This window comes from Perognathus longimembris, chromosome 1 (assembly GCF_023159225.1).
Source record: "Perognathus longimembris pacificus isolate PPM17 chromosome 1, ASM2315922v1, whole genome shotgun sequence".
Lineage (NCBI taxonomy): Eukaryota > Metazoa > Chordata > Mammalia > Rodentia > Heteromyidae > Perognathus > Perognathus longimembris.
The window spans coordinates 35,147,400-35,162,698 of record NC_063161.1 but is presented as its reverse complement, the minus strand read 5'-3'; positions in this window follow the sequence as shown (position 1 = coordinate 35,162,698).

The window sequence follows — 15,299 nt, the reverse complement described above, 5'->3', positions numbered from 1 at the left end:
GGATATGGCCTAGTGGCAAGAGTGCCTGCCTCATATACATGAGGCCCTGGGTTCGATTCCCCAGCACCACATATACAGAAAATGGCCAGAAGTGGCTCTGTGCGGCAGAGTGCTAGCCTTGAGCAAAAAGAAGCCAGGGACAGTGCTCAGGCCCTGAGTCCAAGCCCCAGGACTGGCCAAAACAAAACAAAACAAAAATGAGCTTTACAACGTGGGTGTGGGGAATGCAGAAGGAAAAATGAGGGAGGTGGTAACAATGTTGGACCAGAAATGTTCTCACCACTTTATGTATATAACTGTAGTCCCACTGTACATCACCTTGACAAATTAAATTTTAAAAAAAAAGTTAGGGCAAGGGGCAACTCAAAACCTGGAAGCTTGCCACGGCTATCCTTGTAGGGATTCTGGGAAGGGAAGCAGAGGAAATATGCAAATCTCCAGGCTGAGCTGCCTACCAAATTGGGAGTTTCCAAAGCTGCTACACCTCACTATGCTCCAGGCCCCTTGTCCCTCCCAATGTCTGTGGGACATGGGAAAAGATAAAAGGGGGGATAGGAAGGGAAGTATGAAGGTAGAGTTGGGAGGAAACTGTGTAAAGTGGTAAGCAAACAGAGTAGGGGGAGAAACAGTTTAGGGTTGGGGGAGAAACAGTGTAGAATGGGAGGAGAAGGGAAGCATTGAGTGGGGAGGGGATGCAAGGAAAAGGTGGGAGGGGAGGATATCATGCAAGGACCACAGCAGGCCCTTCTAAGGGCCTGGGAGAGTGGTATGGCCAAGGGCACCCCTTTTGGGACGGGTCCTGGACCTTAAATGCAGGAGGTTGGGAATGGAACCAGCAGTTTTCTTTTCTTTTCCTGGCAATCCATTTTTACTTGAAAGAATGACTGGCAGACAAACTATGGTTTTTCAGATTTGGATAATTTTGGCAGGGAGTTCCTTGAATATGAAGGAAATGAGTCTGTCATTTCAAAGACAACTGAAAATGGGCTTTTTTTTTCACAATATTTCCATTTGAGCATTCAGGCAAAAATTAGAATTTTGGAATTTGCTTCCATCTCCCTTAACTTTCGAGTTTTCCAGCATTTCCAGATAGATGGTGACATTAACGACTGTGATTTTTCATATTGTCTGGTGAGATGGAGTTATGTAGTTCTCTATTTGTGGGCTATTCATTCAGTTAATGAATATTTTCTAAGTGACTAATATATAATGTTTCAAGGCAATGCACTGGAAATCATACTCCCAGAGTACCAAAGAGTACAACAGATTTTAATGTTGAAGAGTACAAAAACTGCATGAAGTATCCTACCAATTTTCACATTGCAACTAATCTTTTTAAAACTATCCTTGTGGGGCTGGGGATATGGCCTAGTGGCAAGAGTGCCTGCCTCGGATATACGAGGCCCTAGGTTCGATTCCCCAGCACCACATATACAGAAAACGGCCAGAAGCGGCGCTGTGGCTCAAGTGGCAGAGTGCTAGCCTTGAGCGGGAAGAAGCCAGGGACAGTGCTCAGGCCCTGAGTCCAAGGCCCAGGACTGGCCAAAAAAAAAAAAAAAAAAAAAAAAAAAAAAACTATCCTTGTCGGGTTTTAGAATAGTACTATACAAAAATATCCACAATAATCAGCAAAGGCTGCCTTTAGGATATCTATATCTTTATAAAGCCAACTTTTCTTCCTATACTTCAACCAAAACAACATGTTTCAACACTTCCAACAGAGAAACACAAATGAGAATTCAGCTGCCTCCTATTAAGTCAGACATTAAAGAGATTTGCAGAAATATAAGAGATTTGCAAAAATATAGCCTAATGTCTTTTGTCTTACTTGTTTGGAAAACTAGTAACTTTTCACCAAAAAAAAACTATTAAAACATGTTTTTATTATCAGTTCAATTTTTTAAATATTTTTCAATAACCATTTTGAATTATCTCAGTTTTAATTTCTAGTATGCAAACAATCAGAATGCGGATGCTCACCTGCACTTGCTGAACAAAGAGTTTGAGTGCAAAAGGGAGAGAAGAGCCAACTGCAAACAGGCTCTTATGGTTTCTGAAACCAATTGACCATAGTTAAGCCAAATTTCACAGCTCCTTCATAAGAAGGACCTCACTTTAGTTGCTAGCTGTGAGTTTCAGGGACCCCAAGCTTCTTGCACTTTTAACCAAGTAGACATCATTTCTTTCTAAGGATTCTCACAACTTTCTCAGGTTCAAATACCCACTAGAACAATTCACAGCATGATAGAGTGAAGCCCCATCAGCTGACACCCAAGGGTCTAACATATGACTGTAGAGAACATTTTAGCTTCAACTAAAATTTCCAGAGATGGACTCTGATATTTAATAGTATATATACATATATTCTAATATGTAACAGATTTATCCTAACTCAAAACTTCTGCTGCATTAAGAACAATCTCAGAATCATTGCCTAATCTATTTTGTAAGATTCCAAACATAACTGTGTGTGTGTGCATGTGTGTGCATGTGCGTGCATGTGTGCAAATCCAGGGACTTGCACCCAAAACCTGGGTACTATCCCTGAGCTTTTGTGCTCAAGGCTAGCACTATGCCCCTTGAGCCACAGCTCTACTTCTGGCTTCTTTTATGGTTAATTAGAAGAAAGAATGCCTGGGCTGGCTTCAAACTGTCATCCTCAGATCTCAGTCTCCTGTATAGCTAGGATTACAGGCATGAGCCACTGGTGCCCAATTCTTAAACTCTGTTTTCTTTAATGGTAGTTCAAACTTTTATTCAGCAGCCAGAAGTGACAGTGAATCTGAATCATGTTTTTAAATAGTATGCTACCAATGTTGTGATTCTGAAAGGACAAGAGAATCAGTATCTTAAAAAATTCATTTAAAACACAAACATATACACACACAGTATGATCTTTAAAAAAAAGTATTGATTTAATATCACATCAGACTGGAAAGAGTAAAGTCTTCAGTCTTTGGGGATAACATGTTTCTGGTGGGCACACATAGGGGACCAGTGAAAAGACTATTGTAGAGGATGGGATGACAGAATATGGGTCAACATTTCTTCAGTGCTGGTTACTGACAGTTGCTATTTGTGTCACTTTTGAAAATGATTCAGTTCTTGTCATCTGAAACCTAGTCAAGTGTCAAAGTATTATAGCAACAATTAGAAAAATAGTTTTGGAACTTGACATAAAGAAATGATCAGGAAGGAAAAATGATCAGGAAGACTCGCTACAACAGAAAAGGCTGGACAGGGGAAGGAGTACATACCTCCCTCCCTACCTTCTATGCAAAGCATAAATTAAAAAATTATTATCCAGACTAGCCCAGACAAAACATGAGACCCTCAACAAGAGCTAAAGCAAACAGGTCTGGAGGCATAACTCAAGCAATTCGACACATGCCTAGGATGCACTGAGTTCAAACCAAACTACCACTGAAATAAAAAAAATTCATAAGCCAAAAATATCTTACAATGTTCCTTCCCTAAAGAAGCTCACAAAACATTATATAACAGAGGAGACACCAATAAAGTATAGGTTTGTATAGCTCCCCAAAACTTAGTTATTCTAAAGGAACATGTTTTTCCTGTCTCTAAGGCTTAAACTTTATCACTGCAACATTTGCTGTAGTGTGAAAAGCAACATCCTGTGAGTTCATTTACTTACACACAGCAGTGGATACCAAGAACAACATAAACATCAACATATACAGTCCCAAACAGGATGGTTTATATATACCAGGAAGTTCAGCTTAGATAAATAGGCCTGTTTTATACAGTATCATTTTAATTGAAGGAAAAGCTAAAAGTTTTTTTTAATCACATCCAAACTGCCTTGTTTAAACTAAAAAAATTCCCAAATGATTGCAATTTCAAACTAATTTCATCTTGGTGATAAAATACAAGAAAAATGGAAACAAATGAAGGAACATATATCTTGGAAAGGAGACAATGCTGTGTGACTGGTAACCAGGACTCATTCTGTGTCAACAAAAGCAGAACCATTTTAACAACCTTAACCAGAGAAGTTGCATCTAACATTAACCTGTGAGCGCTCCCAGGCAATCTTCAAATTACAATCAGTTTCATCCCACAAAAATCCTCCAGGCAGCACTCTGAGCTCTATTCTCCATTCTCCAAGACCTGTTTACATTTTGCACAATGTTTTCTGTCAGCCTTTTTATTCTCCACCTTCAACTCACACACACACACACACACAAAAACACACACACACACATACACACACACACACACACACACACACACACACACGGCCTGTTCCACTTTTAACTAGCTGGCAAATACTTGGAGAAAAATTCTAGAAAAGAAGAGGAGACTCAAAAAACAATAATGGCTTCACTCACTGAGTGTCACACTTTGGATAACTGCATCCCAAGATTGCTATTGTCTGGGATGACAGAGCCCTTTGGGCTCAAAAGTGGACTGAAACCACTGGGGTTGCAGCCCAGTTGCAAGTTCCTCATGCAGCTCTGTCTCTATGTTTGCTCTCCTGGCTCTCTTAGTCTAGGGATTCTTTTATTTTTTATTATAGTTATTAAAAAGTGATTATAGTTACATGAATCAGGTAATGAGTACAATTCTTTTTCATTTAATTTTATTGTTAAGGTGATGTACAGAGGGGTTACAGTTTGTACAGTTACATAAGACAAAGGACATAGGGTAAACCAATGCAACAGTGATACTGTGCAACTTGTGGGAGAGGGGGAATTGGGGAGGAGGAAAGTTGGGAGGATAATGAGGGAAGAGGTAACAAGTCTGACAAGAAATGTACTCACAACTTCACGTATGTACAGTTCTTCTTTAACCATCTCTCCCCTTCCCTTGCTCTCTCCCAGTTTTTCCCTCACATTCCCACCCACATGATGTACAGCTGATTTTCCACACAGTATCTGGTAAGTACCCTATTGTATTTGTTCCACCTTTTCTGTGTTCCCCCGTACCCTCCCAAATGCAAACAAAAGACAAAAGGAAAAGAAAACAAAAACAGCAGCAACAGTAACCCAAAAAAATATCTCTTGTTTCCTTTTCTTGGAGTTCATTTCATAGAATACTATTTCATATGATTATATTCACATAGCTTTTGAACCTTTGTCAACCACTCCTATGCACATCCTCCTTTGGCCTCAGTGTGTCAATGTCTAGAGTCCTATATCATTTATCATGTCACACACACACACACACACACACACACACACACACACCACACAATTTTTAAAACATTTTGTGTGCTTACTTTTAGATTTATAGGCACATTCTAGTTACCACAAATGAGGGAAACCATGCAACCTATGTTTCTTTGGCTCTAGCTTATTTGGCTTAATATACTTTTTTCCAAGTCTTTCCATTTCCTTATGAATGATACAATATCATTTTTCTGATGGAAACATAGAATCCTATTGTGTATATATACCATATTTTCTTGTTTCATTCATCCACAGAGGGGCACCTGGGTTGATTCCATATCTTAGCTATGTAAACCATGCTGCAATGAACATGGTTGTGTTGGTGGCTTTAGTGTCATTGTTTGTATTTTATTGGATAAATGCCCAAAAGTACAATTGCTGGATCATAGGGAAGCTCTATGTTTAGTCCTTTGAGGAACCTCTATGTTGTTTTCCAGAGGTTGAAAAGTTTAAAATTCTGAAAATAGAAATTGAAGCAGGTTGGAGGAAATGAAAAAAAATCTCCCATGTCCTGAATGAGAAGAATTAGCATTGTAAAAATGGCAATATTGCCCAGCGCAATTTACAAATTCAATGCAACACCCACCAAAAAGCACAACTTTCTTCAAAGAAATACGGATTCTTATAACCTGCTCTGTCCCCTGATTGGTTTGCCTTTATCAGAACTTGGTGGTTTGGGGAAGGTAACAGTATTCTGATTGATTATTCATTCCTATCCAGTTTTTTTTTTTTTTTTTTTTTTTCTGTAAAGCCCACCTCAGAGTCCTGGAAGGTTATGAAATCTAGAAGAGTCTAAGAAGGGGAAGCAAGGTGTTCATAACAATGTCTCTTTTGCATCTGGCTTCAACCTGCAGGGTTGAGATGCTAACCCTGGGGCACTGGGTCATGACTAATTTGCAATTTCAACTGGAGCCCAGGAGGTCAAACACCACACTAAGCATGACAAAACATATCAAGAGACAAATTGCCTCAGGAGGGAAAAAAGACATGGGAGAAATTTTTGCAAAAAGAAAGAAAGACAAGGGGAGGGAAGGAGGGGAGGAGGGAGGGAGGGGAGGGGAGGGAAGAAAGGAAAAAAGAAAGGGAGGGAGGGAGGGAGAAAGTTAGGAGATTGGGTCATGAGGGAATCAGAATAAAGGAAGGGCAGAAAACAAACCCAACAGACTTTTATTTTGAGTAAATGCCCAAAAGGAATGCCAGAGTTTTCCAGCTACACTCAAGAGAAAATGATGTGCTTCTTACACTGAAGTCTCCATTTATCAGGCAGAGAAAGTGAAGTCAGATAGCTATCATCCTATCTATGTGGATTGTGGAGAGGATTGTATTCTGAGGCTGGTCCAGGAAAAAAAAACCATAAGATCCTATATGCAAAATAATCTGCTAGTGAGAGACTGCCATCTCAATCAATAAGCTTGATGTAGTGAAACACATCTGTAAAGACCCAGTTATACAGAAGGAACACCATCTGAAGCCATCGCTGGACCAAAAAAAAACCCCAAGAATCTGTCAGAAAAATAATTAAAACAAAAAAGGGATAGGAGCATGATTGAAGTGATATAGCACTGAACTATCAAGCACAAAGCCCTAATTCAAGTATTTCCAAAGCATTGCTTTAACTTTTTGTGGATTTCTATGTCCCTAATTCTGGGCCTTTTTATTACCTTGAATTGATCTTTTAAAAGTTAGGAAATGATTTATATCTTTATAATGTTAAATCTTCCCTCTAAAAGTTAGAATTTCTCTACCTGGTCAATTCTTTATGGCTTTTAAACATTTTTTATAACATTCTTGGCAATAACTTTGCATTTTTAGTACTTGGTTACTAATATAAAATGATTATATTAATTTGTAATTGATTTGTGCTCAGCCAGCATGTCAAACACTTCTTTTTATCTTTACTAGTTTGCTGATTCGTTTGTGGGTTTTGTGGAGTAATTAAATCCTCAGAACATACCGATAGTATATCATATCCCTTATTTCTTGCACTTCTCACATGTCAATAGCCAGAACATTCTGTCCCTTGTCAAACAGAAGGATCCTAACAGACATTTATTTGACCTTAAAGGCAAGGCTTCTAGAGTTTCTCCATTCAGTACAATGTTTGAACATTTTTTATCAGATCTACCACTTAGGCAATACAATGTCTAATGGTGTATTTATTAATAAAGAAACTGAAAACTTCACTTTGAGAGACAGAACTTCTTGCCAATATAACTCCGAGTTCCAAACTAAACTAAAAGTCTGAACACATTTTCCCAACTTAAAATACGTTTAATTGTGTTTTTTTAACTTCCCAGGTTTTCTCATTTGCTTTGCCAAATTTTGACCAGGAGAAAAAAAATTTAATAGCAGTCATCTGAAAAAAAAATAAAAGGACACAAATCATTTCTGGTTTGAGCTATAGATATGCAAGCTCTAATATCACCACAAAAGTCATGTGAGTAATACAACTAGTCTTTACTATTATATATGGTTTGGACATTCATATTTAAGAGATCAGTATTCGACTCCCAGCTATACCTGGAAACGAACTCTTAAGATGATTTGAGGCAAATTGTTTCATCCTGTTAGATTGATTTCTAATGTGTGTGTGTGTGTGTGTGTGTGTGTGTGTGTGTGTGTGTGTGTGTGTGTGTGTGTGGTCTCCTTGCAATATTGCAATGAGAATTCTAGCAGTGGTTAGCTTATAAGTTTTTGAGAATTATATTATCTAGGGATTTTAACATGATGACATTTAGGCTCAATCTGCTGTGAAACTGCTTCACAACCTTTTATTTAAGTCTCACAGAAGTTCTGTGAGGCAAGCCAAGCCTCTGTGAAATGATATTTTGTGCTTACTGTGTACAGGAGCAAAACAAAAAAATCCTCACAGACCTAATGACCAGTGGGTTTACAGTGGTGTATGCTTAGGTGGAGTCAAAGCATTCACACACACACACACACACACACACACACACACACACACACACTTCTGATGGTTAACAAATACTGACTGCCCAAGCACCCCATGGATCCCATCTCCAGCTTCACTGGATCCCACAGATCTCTTTATGACCCAGCAACAAAAAGGCTCTCAGCTGACCAGCAGCAAACTAAAGATATAGTAATTATTGAGCATTCATTCCACATTATTAAGCCTTTGAACATCACCTTTTTCACTTTAAACATCAGGCCTGAGATTCAAATGCAGGTTAACATGAAACCCAGTTCTATCTATTATAATGGAGAGGGGATGGAAGAAAACAATAGACCCGACCTAGTCCCAAGGGATAAGCCTCTCAGCTAAACAATGTGAGAGAATCCAGCAGAGAAGAATCGAAATAGTGTCTGCTATTGGGAAACTATGTTGTGTTTATGATAGGGACTTTTTATTATGTGGTCTTTTGTATTCCATCACAAAATTTCTACCAGAAAATATGAAATTGTCCAGACATAAAGATAGTAATACCTTTAATAAACACCAATGGTGTTTATTGCGTACCCTAACTTTTTTTTTTTTTTGACCACTCATGGGGTTTGAACTCAGGACCTGGCAATGTCCCTGAGCTTTTTTGCCCAAGACTAATGCTCTTTACCACTTTGAGCCACAGCTTCACTTCCAGTTTTCTGATGATTAATTGGAGATGAATCTCACAGACTTTCTTACCCACACTGGCTTTGAACTATGGTTGTGATCAGCTCTCAGCCTCCTGAGTAGCTAGGATTTTAGGCATGAACCACCAGCACATCATAATCTTTTAAATGGCTACATTTGGGTCACGAATGTTATGAAAAAAATAGAATATAAAATAAAAGCCTATTTACCATGTTTTAAATTTCCAGTATTGGAGATTTTAAGTACAAATTGTCTATAGGATAGAGTAACTGGAGTTCATGAAGACTCTCATTGCTAGAGAACAGCAGGCAGCACTGGCTGACCTCATGGAGAAGTGACCTGTATAAAGAAGTTACCTCATGAAGTAAAAATCCCAATGACATCCTTTTCAAGTAAGAAATAAGTAAATAAGCAAAAAGTAAACATATTAATTTCCCAAGAGGCTCTAAATTTGGGGTTGCAATAGTCAATAAGCTCCTAATTGCAACTCAGAATATGTTTTCTACTGTAATAACTTTCTACATTATTTTCTATTTGTTTGCCTACATGCCATCTTCTACTTGCAACTGCAAACACTTTGACTTCAAGCTATAGGCCATGTTCTTTGCATTAGAGGACCTGGAATGCATCAACATGAAGCCTCAGTTATAAAAAAAAAAAATGGATAAATGAAGCCATTCATAGACAAACTAGCTGGAAAGAAATTGAAATGATGGTCAGTCCAATTCAATTTCCCAATTGAATTTTATAAATATTAAGGGACCCTCTCCTCTGGACCAGGTACTTTACCTAAACAAAGCACAAAAGCTATACTGAAGAAGAAAAAGGAGTTATACTGTAACACCAAGTACTCTAGTCTGAATTCATAATTGGGTCTTCTGATACATTGTTGAGTACCCATGAATTTGAAGTAGAAAAACATATCTTTGTTAATTCCTTATTTAATATTTGCATCAAAGAAAGCATCTTTCCATATTTCCAAAGCTACTTTTCAAGAAACTCTCTCTCCCTCTCTCTCTTTCTCTCTCTCTCTCTCTCTCTCTCTCTCTCTCTCTCTCACACACACACACACACACACACACACACACACACACACACCCCTAAGGCAAAATAATAGGAGACTCATTGATGGCATCTTGGTTTTCTGCTCAGATATTTGATTATTTGGGCTCAACTTTATTCTCAATAAAAATATATAATTTTCAATCAGACAGTATTTTAAAATAAGATGCAAAGTCTTTCCGGGAAATTCAATACCCTGCTTGACCCACCTCCAAAAGTCTGTTTAAAATAGCAAACATTTACTCACCAGAAACTGGTTCAACCAGAACTTGCAATAAAAACCACATCACCATCTGATCAGCCTCTAAAAGACTGCTGACAAATCTTGTGTTAGGACAGGCTGCATGTCATCATTAGCAAGTCCTCAGTCAAGCTGCTGAAAGGCAGATTCTATATCACTTCCTCTCTAAAGGCCCAGAGGTCACACAGCCTCATTGTATTCAACAACTCTGGGAAACAGGATAAATGTTTAAGGTAGACAGTGTGATACAGTGTGTTCTTTCCAACTTCCGGGATAGTTTTCATGTGATGCCATCAGACTCAACACATGGGATTCTCATCATTAACCTCACAAGTCTCCTAAGTGCATCCTAAGTAACAAAAGGTTCTGTGGTTGCAATGTATTTTAAAAAAAAGAAATGCATCCAAAGAAGAAATTCCGTGGCATCTAGTTCCAAGCCTCACTTTATTCTCATAAGAAAGCCAAAGCCAGCAAACAAATGTGAGATATAAACAGAGTTGACAATCACTTGGCAGAGACTTAAAACTAGGGTGTCACTTGATGGGCACTTGGGTGGCTGTTTGGGTGGAAAGTAGCTTCGCCCTGGCTTGTCCAAGTGCATCTTTTCAGTCTATTCCAATGAAAGCCTAAATGTTAGGTGGGGATGTCTACACATGTGGATTATTGGCTATTGTGGATTTACAAGACTATTTCTTTAAAACCCCTATTTGATGCTGTATGGATTGGAAATATTTTTCTTGGGTCTCTCGTTTTATAATGTTTCCTGTGAAACTTACTGTGGCCAGTTTTCTTACAAGAGGCTCACTTTTAGACTAACAAAGCCCAAACCATGAAATTTAATTCCAAAGCAAGCAGTTATCATAAAAGAATATTGATTAATAGATCCCTGGCCATTTTGAATTTTTTAGTGATATAATTTGTAGACTACTTTGGAGATGGCCACCAGTTCACTACTGTATTCCTGGAAAATGTTACGAAAGGAGCTACTCATAAACTTCTTCAGAACCACTTTTTAAGAAATCTTTTCATATTAAAATAAAGGAAATGCAAAATAAGCACTTATTATTATCACAATTTCACTTAGAAGCTCAAGATGGCTTCTAGGGGAGCATATACTATTGATTCTCTCCTCTTCCACCAATTATCCCTTCTCAACCTGTCTTGCAGGCTTCACCGGTACCCATCTCCTACACCCCTGGAGCTCTACAGGGTTGCAAGACGCTCTTTCCTGTTTAAGTGGATTGCTTAAACTTGTGTAACTCTAAATATTGCCTAAATACTGATGAGAACCAACATTAGTTTGGGTAACTTTCCTAAATTCCAAAGCCATATATCCAGGTTCTTGTTCAGTATCTCCACTTGGATATCTAGCATACATCTCACAAGTCACACTTCCAGATTTTAAGGCCTTATCTTTTTTTTTTTCAAATTTTTATTATCAAACTGATGTACAGAAAGGTTACAGTTTCATACGTTAGGCACTGGATACATTTCTTGTACAGTTTGTTACCTTGTCCCTCATACCCCCCTTCCTCCTCCCCCTTTCCCTTCCCCCCCCCAACGGAGGGGTTCAGTTCACTTACACCAAACAGTTTTGCAAGTATTGCTTTTGTAGTTGTTTGTCTTTTTTTACCTTGTGTCTCTCAAATTTGGTATTCCCTTTCAATTTCCTACTTCCAATACCAGTATACACGGTTTCCAATATACTCAGATAAGATTACAGAGATAGTGTAGGTACAACCACAGGAAGGTGATACAAGAACATCATCAATAATAGAAGCTACAGATACACATAGGACGTTGAAAGTAGTTACAACTGTTTCCATAACATGGAGTTCATTTTACTTAGCATCATCTTACGTGTTCATAAGGGTATAGCTATTGGGCCTTGTGATGCTCTGCTATGACTTGCCTAAACCTGTACTAATTATTCCCAATAAGGGAGACCATAGAGTCCATGTTTCTTTGGATCTGGCTCACTTCACTTAGTATAATTTTTTCCAAGTCCTTCCATTTCTTAAGGCCTTATCTTCTGATGTTTACCTACAACTTGATCCTCTCCATCTTAATTAATGCCACTTCTAGTTATGCAAAATGCAATCTATTAGGCACACTTATTGGATCCACTTGTAAAATACAGTGGAATAGTGCTTAGCAACTGAAAGGGAGCACACACATATACACACATGCACAGAAAGGGACAGAAGAAGAAGAGGAGAGAGACATACAGAGAGAGAGAGAGCATCAACATTACTTTAGCCAAGGAGCCAGACAGAAAGAAGTATATATAGTATAACTCTATTTACATAAAATTCAAGAATAAACCAACCTCCACAATTTATGATGACAGAAATCAGAATAAGAATCATTGCCTCCAAGGAACTGCTGAGGAGAATAAATAATGGTTACAAGAATGCCTCTACATGCCAAATCCCCATATATATATACATATACACATATATGTGTATATGTATATATATATATATATATCCTCAAATAAATATCAATTTGTGTATGATGTGACATTTAGTAGGGTCAAAAGTTTGTAGTGTTCCATCACATAAGAAGTTCTTTGAAAACATTTAAATGTGACTCATCCAGCCCCCCCAAGCCATTTAAGCAAAAGCCAAAAATAAGAATGAGATTATTCAGGAAAGACTTGTAGAAATCCTAACAAAGTAAATCCAGTGCATATGCAGATCATAAGACTCTTGAGAGTTTTCACCTCCAGAAACAGTCTGGCCTGAAAGAGAGAGAATGAGCAAGAGAGAATGAGAGAGAGAGACAGAGACAGAGACAGAGAGAGACAGAGACAGAGACAGAGACACAGAGAAAGAGAGAGACAGAGACAGAGATAGAGACAGAAAGAGAGAGGGAGGGCGGGTAGGCCGTTGACTCCTAAGATCTGTAGAAAGAATTAATGATAAAATTACAGTAATCCCACCTTCCTTACAGATTTATTACCCAGAGTTCTGGGCAAGTGTGATCAAATAAGTAAATGATCAAAAGAAATTTCAAAAACAAAATGTTTCAAATCCCCAGGGAGGCACTGCACCTCTCAGATGATATGAAGACTCTTCCAGTTTCAGGTTCTGGTCAGCTGTGTTTAAACCATGTGGTCTGCTATTTCCCTGCCCTTTTATATTCTTTTTATATTATTTTATGTTCCTTTTATATTATCTCTAAGTAGTAACACAAAGGAGTTACCATTTAACAACACCGCTTCTGAATACAATATATCTTGTCAGTGTCACCCGGGTCAACATCCTCACCCATCCTTCCCCTCCATATCCCTTCCCTCATCATCTTAAGTTTGTAGGATATATATCAGAATCTTGAGTGCATTCGCTCCTCTTTTCCTCTTCTCCACCCCTTTTGAGTACCCTCTTCCTGGTGTTTTATTTTGCTGACCCTTGACTCTTCCTCTCTTTATTTTTGTGAAAACCTGCACCCCTCAAAACAAATGGTGCCCCAAAACCAAAAAATAATACTACATTTCAGCTAACATTAGCTCCTAAGTTTCCCCAGGAAAGCACAGGGTTGATACTAATTTTGCCTTTTCTTTCCTTTGCTTCACTATCCAACCCTTGCACTTTGCCCTATCATATCCACAGATTCCATGAACCTTGGTAATCACAACGTTTAATATTGAATTTAAATGAGAAATATGATTGACTGGATTGAGTTTTTACAGATTTCATAACTTATAACTATTTCAGTTGTAACACAAATGTTGATTTCATAGATACCCTACCTTTAAGTTCCCTAGTTACAAAACTAAGAAGAAAACTATCCAAAGTGAATTTCTTTGAAATTATTAAAATTATCCTAAAAGTGAATTTATTTTAATTTTTTATTTTAAAGGCTTAAAGTAAGACTCACAAAGATACTTGAGATTTTCTTTCTCATACTAACTTGGTTGCAAGGCAGAACTCTCTCACTTGCCCTGGGGACCTGACGGCTCCACCCTCTTGATGCACTATCAGATCTGCTATCTCTCTACCTTTCATTACCCAGGAATATGGCAAGCACATTGTGAACCAATTAGTGGAATTAAATCTGTTATCTAGAAAAATGTATTTTAATGATTTGCCCTGCTAAATTTCAGCTGTGAATATTAATCAACTTCATCATTAAGTAGCATTTTAAGTGTAAGAGTCATTGACCCTTTTTTTTAAATCTACTTTTAAAAATTAGCCAAGTGGGTATCAACATGAACACACTTAAATGTATAGAAAACAACACTAACCAATCCTAGATTTTTTGTAATAGTTAAATCCCATGAGGACTCACAAGCAGAATTAAAGAAATGAATAATAAACATAATTTAACTAAATTTAGTGGAGGCCATGAGCCAGTGTAGAGTTGAGTATAGTCCACATAAACAGAAAAGTTATGGTACTTGGTGAATGGCCCACTTGGATGAAAAGAAAGCCCTAAAGGGCGCAAGAAACCTACCCTAAATTACAACTGCACCATGGGCACCATGCTAAGACAAGGTTAAAACCTCAAAATGGCACTGAGAATTGAGGACACACAGCTTTAGCAGCCATCAAATGACTTCCTTTCCTAAGTGGTGAAACATGGTGCTCTTGATGGAAGACTTAAGCCTAGTGAGGGCGCTTGCTGGATCTTCAAGGATGTTGTCTCCACAGTGTCCTCTAGTGGCCGAAATCTATCACTGCATGTTAAAAAAAATAGACCCCATCCTCTTCAAAACTCAAAGATTTTTCTCTCTGACCACAGCCTGATACTAAATAGCCAATCTAGTAATTAGTAGCATTCATGTTTCTGTGTGATTTTCCACTTACCTTGATGTCAATAGACAAAACAAATTTAAAGCATCCTAATTTTTCTGTCAGAAGTTCAAAAGAGCCCACCAATTCACAAGCATGGCTTGGGGTCAGATAGCCGAGCAGAGTAAACCGTGGATATGCCATTTACTGGCTTTGATACTGGAGGACTGAATTTGTGTTTCTGCTCCTCAGATGATACATCAGTAAAGTGGGAAAAAGTCTATTACTGCATACAATAACCCTCATAAAACTCCAATAAATTCTTCTAATCCATATGACCCTTTCTACTCATCCACACAAAACATGCTACATCTTGTCATTTCTGTGTTCAAACTTTTCAAGGCTTTTTAAATCACATTCCAAATAAAATCAAGACTCCTAACCTCCATCTATAAGTACCATTCAATACAATG